This window comes from Echinops telfairi, unplaced genomic scaffold, assembly GCF_000313985.2.
Source record: "Echinops telfairi isolate 266 unplaced genomic scaffold, ASM31398v2 ScPeMD7_25;HRSCAF=90, whole genome shotgun sequence".
NCBI lineage: Eukaryota > Metazoa > Chordata > Mammalia > Afrosoricida > Tenrecidae > Echinops > Echinops telfairi.
The window spans coordinates 29,470,365-29,478,964 of NW_022103922.1; positions in this window are offsets into that span (position 1 = coordinate 29,470,365).

Below are 8,600 nucleotides of genomic sequence, written 5' to 3' on the forward strand. Positions count from 1 at the left end.
TCTATTCCATATCACTGAGTTTAGTGTTTGGTTTATAAGGCTATATAATACCTAGATTGTTAGGTACATAAATTATATTCTTTCTGTGCATGTCTGTGCTTCTTTCATTCCTTATAAAAATGTACACTAGGTTATAACATTCACAATACTATAAAAAACATGTTCATAAATTCAACAGATTATGAGTTATTTCTGAATAAAATATATCAGGATGTTAAAGGTTTCTGGGCAAATTTATCTACCCAATTTGTAAACATTTGATTTTTTCATATTTTTAATTAAAAAAAACTGTGCAGATGATCTTTGTACAAACTAATTTCAAAATATGTTTATTTATAAGAATAACCATTCTCAATTATTTCTTATTTTTTTGTTTTTGATAAACATTTCTAGATAACATTAACTGCTATCTTAAACAGCAGATATAATGAATATTGTTTGGATAAGATATTAAAAATAAGCATACAGTTCTAAGGGATCATTAATTTTCAAGATAGACAGTGCCTCCCCTTAAGACAAAAATCATTCTATATGTCATATATCTTACTCTAAAAGAAAACATACCGAACACACTAAAAATCTATCCTTTGAACAGAAAAGTAAAACTACAGTGAGAGATGTCAGTAGAGACCTAACTCACTCCAGGCATTGACTCCAGCACCAACTGTCCAGAGAACCCCAGACCCTTCGGTTAAAAAGAGAATACTCCTAACCAGGTTGCAGTTGTTTGAGGGGTACCTTCTTGTAAACAGAACATAAAGTGTTCAAACGGAATGCCAAATCGTGAAGGGGCTCAGAGGTCGGATATGGGGAAAGAAGTGCTGTGTGATTCAAACTTACACTTGTAACAATATACGATCTTGGTCTCTTATGATTCGTGTGGTTTCCCTTCTGTGAATGTTAGCATTTTTCAAGAGTACCAAGTTAACAAAATGTTCTGCAAAGAAGCAATGGAAGAGCTTCATGCTTCCCTTTGTTGTATAACGCTTAAAAACAATTCCTAATTAGGGAAGGGTTCCATTCTTAGAGGATGGTAGAAGCGAGTCAGGACAATGGGTATCAGAATGTGAGTCCCTGAGAGGTCATGGGTTTCCATATTTGCTGATCAGTACAATACATTTATATTTTTAAGGAACATTGTTAGGTGTTAGGTGTTGTCAACATGGTTCCAACTCAGAGACACTATGTACAACAGAAAATGTTAGACTCTCCAGTCTTGCATCATCCTAATAATGCTTGCTATCTTTGAACTCAATCTTGCAGTCACTGTGTAAATCCATCTCTTTGAGAGTCTTTCTCCAATTAATTGTGTTGTGTTCTTCTTCCTATCGCCCAGTTTCTTGGATTACTGGCTCACCATACAAATTGATGAGTGTGATGAACGAATCTGACCAACGCACACCCTTCTCCTGATATTAGACCATGTAGTGTCTTCTTGTCAAACAACTGCCTGTCAGTCAGTGTGTACGTTCTGCGTGAACAAATTAAGTGTTCTACAATTCCAGTTCATCATGACATTATTCATAATTTGTTATGATTCCCCACAATAGAATTCGTTTGCATAAATCAACACAACACAGTTAACCCCTTTCTGGCATCTGCTGTTGTTGACCAAGATCTATCTGACATCAGTAATGAGATCAATATGCCTCAATCCATGTCCTTTTTCTGAATTCCATTGGAATTACTGGCAACTCCCTGCTGATGTACTGCAGCAATCATGTTTTAATTATCTTCAGTGACATTTTCATTGTTATTAATGATATTGTTAGAAAATTCCAGTCTGTTGGGCCCCCTGTCTTTGTAATGGGACCAAAGAAGGATTTCTTCCAGTTTTCAGCTTGTCTTCTAAAATTTTTGTCATGAAGGAGTGAGCACCTGAAGCACTTGGGCATATTTGTAGAAATAGTTTATTTGCTATCTGTCACTGTGTGGAGCCCTGTTAGAGTAGGGGGTTACTCGCCGGGCTAACCACAAGACCAGCAGTTCAAAACCACCAGCCACATCTTGTTGAAAGGTAACATCTTCTACTCCCATGTAGAACGACTGTCTAAGAAACCTGGAAACAATTCTGCCCTGCCTTCGCAGTCGCGATGAATAGAATAAACTCAATGACAGTGAGCTTGTTTTGTTGTTGTTGTTGTTGTTTGCTTTGGCCATCTTCAATGCAGCTTGTAGTTCTTTGTTCCATATCATTTTTTTAAATCACTTGATATCTCTTGAAATGGATAAATACTGACCAACTCTTGTTGGTACCATAATCCTGTGTATTTCTTTCATCTTCTTTTGATGGATCTTGCTTCACTAAATATTTTGCCCATTCAATCATTTGCTATTGCAGCTTGAGGCTTGAATATTTTTTTCATATCTCTCAGTGTGAGAAGCACCAAGTGTGCTCTGCCTTTTCATCTTTCTGCCTCGGGGTCTATGCACTCTTCATTATAACAATTAAAATATTGTTATATTTGTTTGAAATAGTCTGTTCAGCTGCATTACTTCATTTCTTTATTCACTTTGCTCTGTGTTCAGTAAAAACTTTAAGATTTGCTTCTTTTATTTTAGTCTTTCCTTTCTTCATTGTTTACTTCATGTATGATGTCCTGATGTCACACTACAACATGTCTGCCTTTGGTCATGAGTGTTCAGTGAGTCAAATCTCTTTATGAGATTATCTCTAAAACCAGGTAGCATATACACAAGGTGTATATTGGTGCTGTTTAGAAAAAATTAGACTGTTAATAACAAGATCAGGTTCAAGCTCACCGGGTTCTTTATAGGAGAAGCAGGAAGCTCTCTGTTCCTGTAAACATTTACATCCTTTGATACCCTCCAAGATAGATACTCATGAGTCGGAATCTACTCAAAAGCAGCATGTTTGTTTTTATGCTCAAAGTTGTGCTTTCACAGTCCTAGAATTTTTAATTTTTTCTTCAGCCTCAGCTCAGATCTCCACAGTCTGCCTCTGGCCATCATCTGAATGATGTTGTTGAGAGTGTCTATGAGCTTTTCCCATAGATATAGCCTATTTTGTTCTTTTGTATTCCATCTGGAAAGATCCAGGTGTGCATTGCCATTTTATGTAGTTAAAAAATAGATATTTATAATGAATAACACATTAGTATTACAAAATTCTGAGGTGTCATCTTTATAATTTCTATGATCAACATCATATTTTCCAACATCTGATCCTTCTTTATATCAAACTTTCATATGCTAATCACATAATTTCCAGTGGATCTTGATTGTATTTTTTTTCAGTTTCAGACTTCAGAAAATGGTAAAAAGAATTAATTTTTTTATATTTCACTTTCATTGTTAGTGCTCACATTTGAATTTCAGTCATATTAAGTCTCCCTCGTAAGCATGTGGCTATTATCATATCACTGAAAGTGCTGCACTTCAGCATGGATCTGACTACTTTATTTTTTAAAGCTCTATCTTGAAGTATAGGGCATAATTGAACTTAAACTTGTCAAACCTGTCATAATAGACTACAGCATTGGCTAAGTCAAAATGACCAATAACCATCTATTTCACATCATCATATCTAGGCTATTTTTATTTTTGTTTCATTTCATTTGGATGAAGTCCAATTTTCCTACATCCGTGCTTCATACATCCCCCAGTCTGATGATTAATGGGCATTTGTAATTTTACCTTCTCATGTTGAGCCATATTATTTAAGCAAATGAGGTCCCAAAAGTTTTATTCCATCAATGTTATTAAGGTGGACTATCTTGAGGGAGCAACTCTCCCGTGGTGGTGGTGTGAGTGTTTTCCCGCTGGCGGAGCGCATCTTCTGGTGTTATCTCAGACAGTACCCACTTCTGATCATAAGGTTTTTACTTGCCAATATTTGTAGAAGTAGATTGCCAGGTCGGTCTTGCTAACCTGTCTTAATCTGGAAGCTCCACTGAAACCCGTCCACCATGGGGGACTCTGCCAGCATTTGAAGTATGCATGGTATAATGTTCAGTATCACAGCAATATACACGCCACCACTGCACACCAAACTGCAGATGAGCAGGGAAACCAAGGACTACGTGATCAAAGATTACCTTCACAGAATAACAAAAGCAACATTAGCTTCAAGAGGATGTGCCTGTCAATGACATTAAATTCTGACAAGATTGAAGAAAGGATGAATACTTAGCCTGGACAACTGAATTTTATAACACTATTGTGAAGTGACTGATAACCTTCTAAATCAGAACTTTGGGGAAAAAAGATAGAAGTCATTTAAGAAGAATACCTTAATAGAGGAAATTACAGATCTGCACAACTGTCAATGGGCTGGAGGACAAAGCGGATGGTGCGGAAGATACTAGCATCTCCTCCTGAGCACAGTTAAGTGCTCTGGAAGTTTCACTTTTTGCCTGTCTGTACTTTGTAATGATCCGCAAACTCACTGTGTTCACCTAGTCTATATAAAGCGTGGGTAAACATGCATCTGGCAGTCTCTGCTTTCAGCTACGGCCTTCCTGACACCACCTCTGTTAGTCTGGGTGGACTAGAGAAACAAATTCATAGACACTCGTGTATAAGAGAGAATTTTATATCAAAGAGTAATTGTATATTAAGAAAACATCCCAGCCAGTCCAAATCAAGTCCATAAGTCCAATATTAGTCCATATGTCTGATGCCAGTCTATAAATTCCTCTTTAGACTCACACAGTGCATGCAATGATGCTGAATGCAGGAAGATCACAGACCAGTGGGTACAAAGCCTTGTAGATCCAGTGGTGGTGGAAGCATCTAAGTGCTGGTGTGGGTCTCCACATGGCTCCTCCAGCTCCAGGGTTCTGGCTCCATCAACATAGCTATATGTGTCTTGTAAGCAGGAAGACCAAGCAGAGAGAGTATGTCTTGACTCCAGTGAGCTATTTATCTCCGTAGCACTTCCAAATGAGGTCATCAAGCTGCGACCTGGTTAACAGGCTAGACTCCATCCTTTCCTCAAGTTGACGCGCCACCAATGATACCCCTCATTTCACATCTGTTTCTGAATCTGGTCTAAACTTCTGATAGTTCCTTGTTGAAGCTTTTGTGAATTATCATCAGCTTAGCAAGAGTCTATGATATTAATATTTCTGATAATTTCTTTACTCCATTTGCTTGCCTTTCTTTGATGAGAAAATATATGGATTCATCCAAGTGATTAGGTCAGGTAGCTGTCTTTCAAGTGTCCTGTTGTAGATGAGTTAGCATCTAGTGTTGCTTGTGTGAGACCATTCAATGTCCATGTTGGATCTATTTGCCAAACATATTTACTTGTACTTTTAATTTTTCTGCATCGCTATGCATAACATCTGTCATTTTACATAAATTATTGACATAAGTATTATTTTTCTTTAGGATTACTGGTAGAATATTTCACACATGTGTTGACTTAGAAGAGGAGACATGGTTGTTTCACATTTCTTGGGAGTAGCCATCTGAAATTAAGAGCCCTGGTGGCATGATGACTTACACACATTGGGCTACTCACCACAGGGTAAGCAGTTCAAAGCCACAATCTGCTGTGATGGAAAGATGAGGCTTTCCACTCCGTTGCAGAGTTCTGCTCTGTCACAGGGGATTGCTACGGGTCAGACGTGACTCAATGGCCGTGAGCCGCTGTTCTTGTAATGGACTTGCTTTCCCGTCGGCTCTGACTCAGAGACTGTACCCAGCAGAATGAACCCCCACCAGAGCCACCATCCTTACAATGGTTCTTTTGTTTGAGCCCCTAGGTGGTAAGGAAGGCTGTCTGAAATTGGGGTGTCAGCTAAGTCATGTTCTCGCACAAGCTTGGGATGCTTCTTTCTTGGCTCCCCCTACTCTGGCATCTGCCAGAGTTCCTTGGCTTCCAGCTGCAGCATAGTCTAGGTTGGCAGTGGTGTTTTCCTTCTGCATGTGTCTATGTGCTTGATTCCTCTTTCATAAGGATGCTACTCGGATCAGGGCCCATCTTCTTCCCATAGAAGGGTCCCGGGCAGCGCAGTCAGATAGCATGTGACTGCTAACTCCAAAGTCAGCCCCTCTGAGCGTAGAAGACAATGCTGTCTGATCTGATACAATTTACCATTTCAGCAATACAGGGTTGCTCTAGAGGGCTGTTATGAGTGGGTTTGGTTTTGCTTTACATTGATATGACTTTATGTGAACCGGCTGACATCTTTAAGTCCTCTCTTTTCAAAGAAAGTCGCCTTACAGGTACCATGGTTAGAACACCAATATATCTTTGTTGGCAGGTGTCCAGTGCAGCCACAGCTTGTCTGTCAGTTCATTGTACTGTGGTGTCTGGTGTGTTGCTGTGATACTGGAAGCTATGTTACCCCACATTTCAAATACCATCAGGGTCACCCAAAATGAACTGGTTTCAGCAGCGCTCCCAGACTAGAACATGCTCTGAAGGAAAATGGGCTGTTCATGTCGGAGGAATTAATCCTTCAACACCGGAGGAATAACAGTAAAAGACTGTCAAATACTGAAAAGCTACTGCATAGCACCAGAGTATGACATGCTGCATTGAATAAATCTGCTGCACAAGCCCTCTTTAAAGGGTTAATAGCAAGGAAGTTATGGTAAGGACTAAGGTGTCCCTACTGAAGCAGCGGTATTTTCAGATGCCTCATAGGCATGTGAAAGTCTAAGGAAGACCAAAGAATTGGTCTTGGGCAAAGAAGACTGAAAGTTCCACAGAGTGGCAAAAGAACAAACCAATCTGCCTTGCACTACATACAGCCTGATGCTCCTGAGAGGCAACATTGGCATGACTTCATCTCGCAGACTTTGGGCATGTGATCAGAAGACACTCGTCACTGGAGAAGGACGTCCCAATTGATAGAGCAGAGAGCAGTGAAAGAGAGGAATAAGGCCCTGGACAGCAAGGATTGGCAGAGTGACTGCAATGAGGGCCTCACACATGACACTAACTGCGAGGGTGGCTCAGCACGGGGTGGTGTCTCCTCCTGCAGTGCATGGGGTCCCTGTGAATCGGAAGTGACTTGGAGGCACCTAACAATATGCAGTGCATATCATTATATTAATAACATTGATTTCGATTCAGATTTCCTAAGAACTTTTACCTAAGTCCTAGATGCAGTGTAGTGTGCCTTCAATATTTGAGTGTTTACTACTCATGTCATCAACTCTGTCTTTTCCATTACTGAGTAGCCACCTCCTAAGAGGGACCAGGCTTCAACCCAGAGCCCCAAGACAAGAACCCAACACACTAACAGGAATCAGGGAACGGATAGGGAGGCCTGAGGGGCCGGCCCCATTACCAACTAAATTGCTAGCACCACCCTCCTCCCCAGAAGAATTCACTTCAGAGGACAGCACTGAAGCTACACCTCAAAGAGAGGGACTTGCCTGATCAGAGTACACAGGAGCCAACAAGGGGAGAAAGGGGGGAAAAAGTGAAGCACATCCTGGCTCACCAAGCCCTCACCACGGGACACGGCATTCCTCATTGACCCATAGAACCATTGGGAACCACACTAGACACACACGGCGGGAATTGTGCCTACCCTGAGCTCACTACACCAAAGCCAGCCTCTGGGGGCATGAAGCAGAGCAGCGGGGGGAGCAGAGGATTGAAGTCCTCAGGGATAGATGTGGTGCCAGGGCATGGCACCCCATCAGACTCAACTGGAAAGCACTCGTGAAGGACAACAAATAGACCCTGGACTATTTATATGCTTTGTTGTTGTAGGTATTGTTTTACTTTCTATTGTTGCTTCATTGTACTCAGTCTTGTGATGGTACATATCATGTCTACCTGGAAGGGTAGGCAGGATAAACAAGCCAGAAGAGAGAACAATGGGATGACAGTTCCGGGGGGACATGGGAGAAGGGGAGGTGGGGCAAAATAAGTGGGTGTAAACAAACCCAGGGACAAGGGAAAAGTAAGTGATCCAAAATCAGTGGCAAGGAGGGTGTGAGAGGTCTGGCAGGGCTGGATCAAGGGCAATGTAACTGAGAGGAATTCCTAAAACCCAAATGAAGGCTGAACATGATAGTGGGACAAGAGGAAAGTACAAAGAAATGAAAGCACTAGGAGGCAAAGGGTAGTCATAGAGATTTAAATAAGGCATATATAGATGTAAATGTATTTATATATGACAAGGGGGAAATAGATCTATGTACATATATTTATAGGCTCAGTATTAAGGAAACAGATGGACAGTTGGCCCCAGCTCAAGTACTCCCTCAACACAAGAACACTTTGTTCTAACAATTTGGCAGTCTGAGATGCTCACCTTCCTGGCACGATCGCTGAAGACTGTGGGTGCACAAGGAAATGTGGTAAAGAAAGCTGATGGTGCCCTGCTACAAAAGATATAGCATCTGAGGTCTTAAAGGCCTGAAGATAAACAAGCAGCCATCTAGCTGAGAAATGGCAAAACCCACTTGGAAGAAGCATACCAGGCTGTCCTGACTCAATCGCTGAGGACAAAGTGGGTGCATAAACAAATGTGATGAAGAAAGCTGATGGTGCCTGGCTGTCAAAAGATACAGAATCTGGGGTCCTATATGCTGGAAGATAAACAAGGGGCCATCTAAGTGAGAAACAACAAAGCCCACATCGAAGAAGCACACCAGCCTCTGAGATC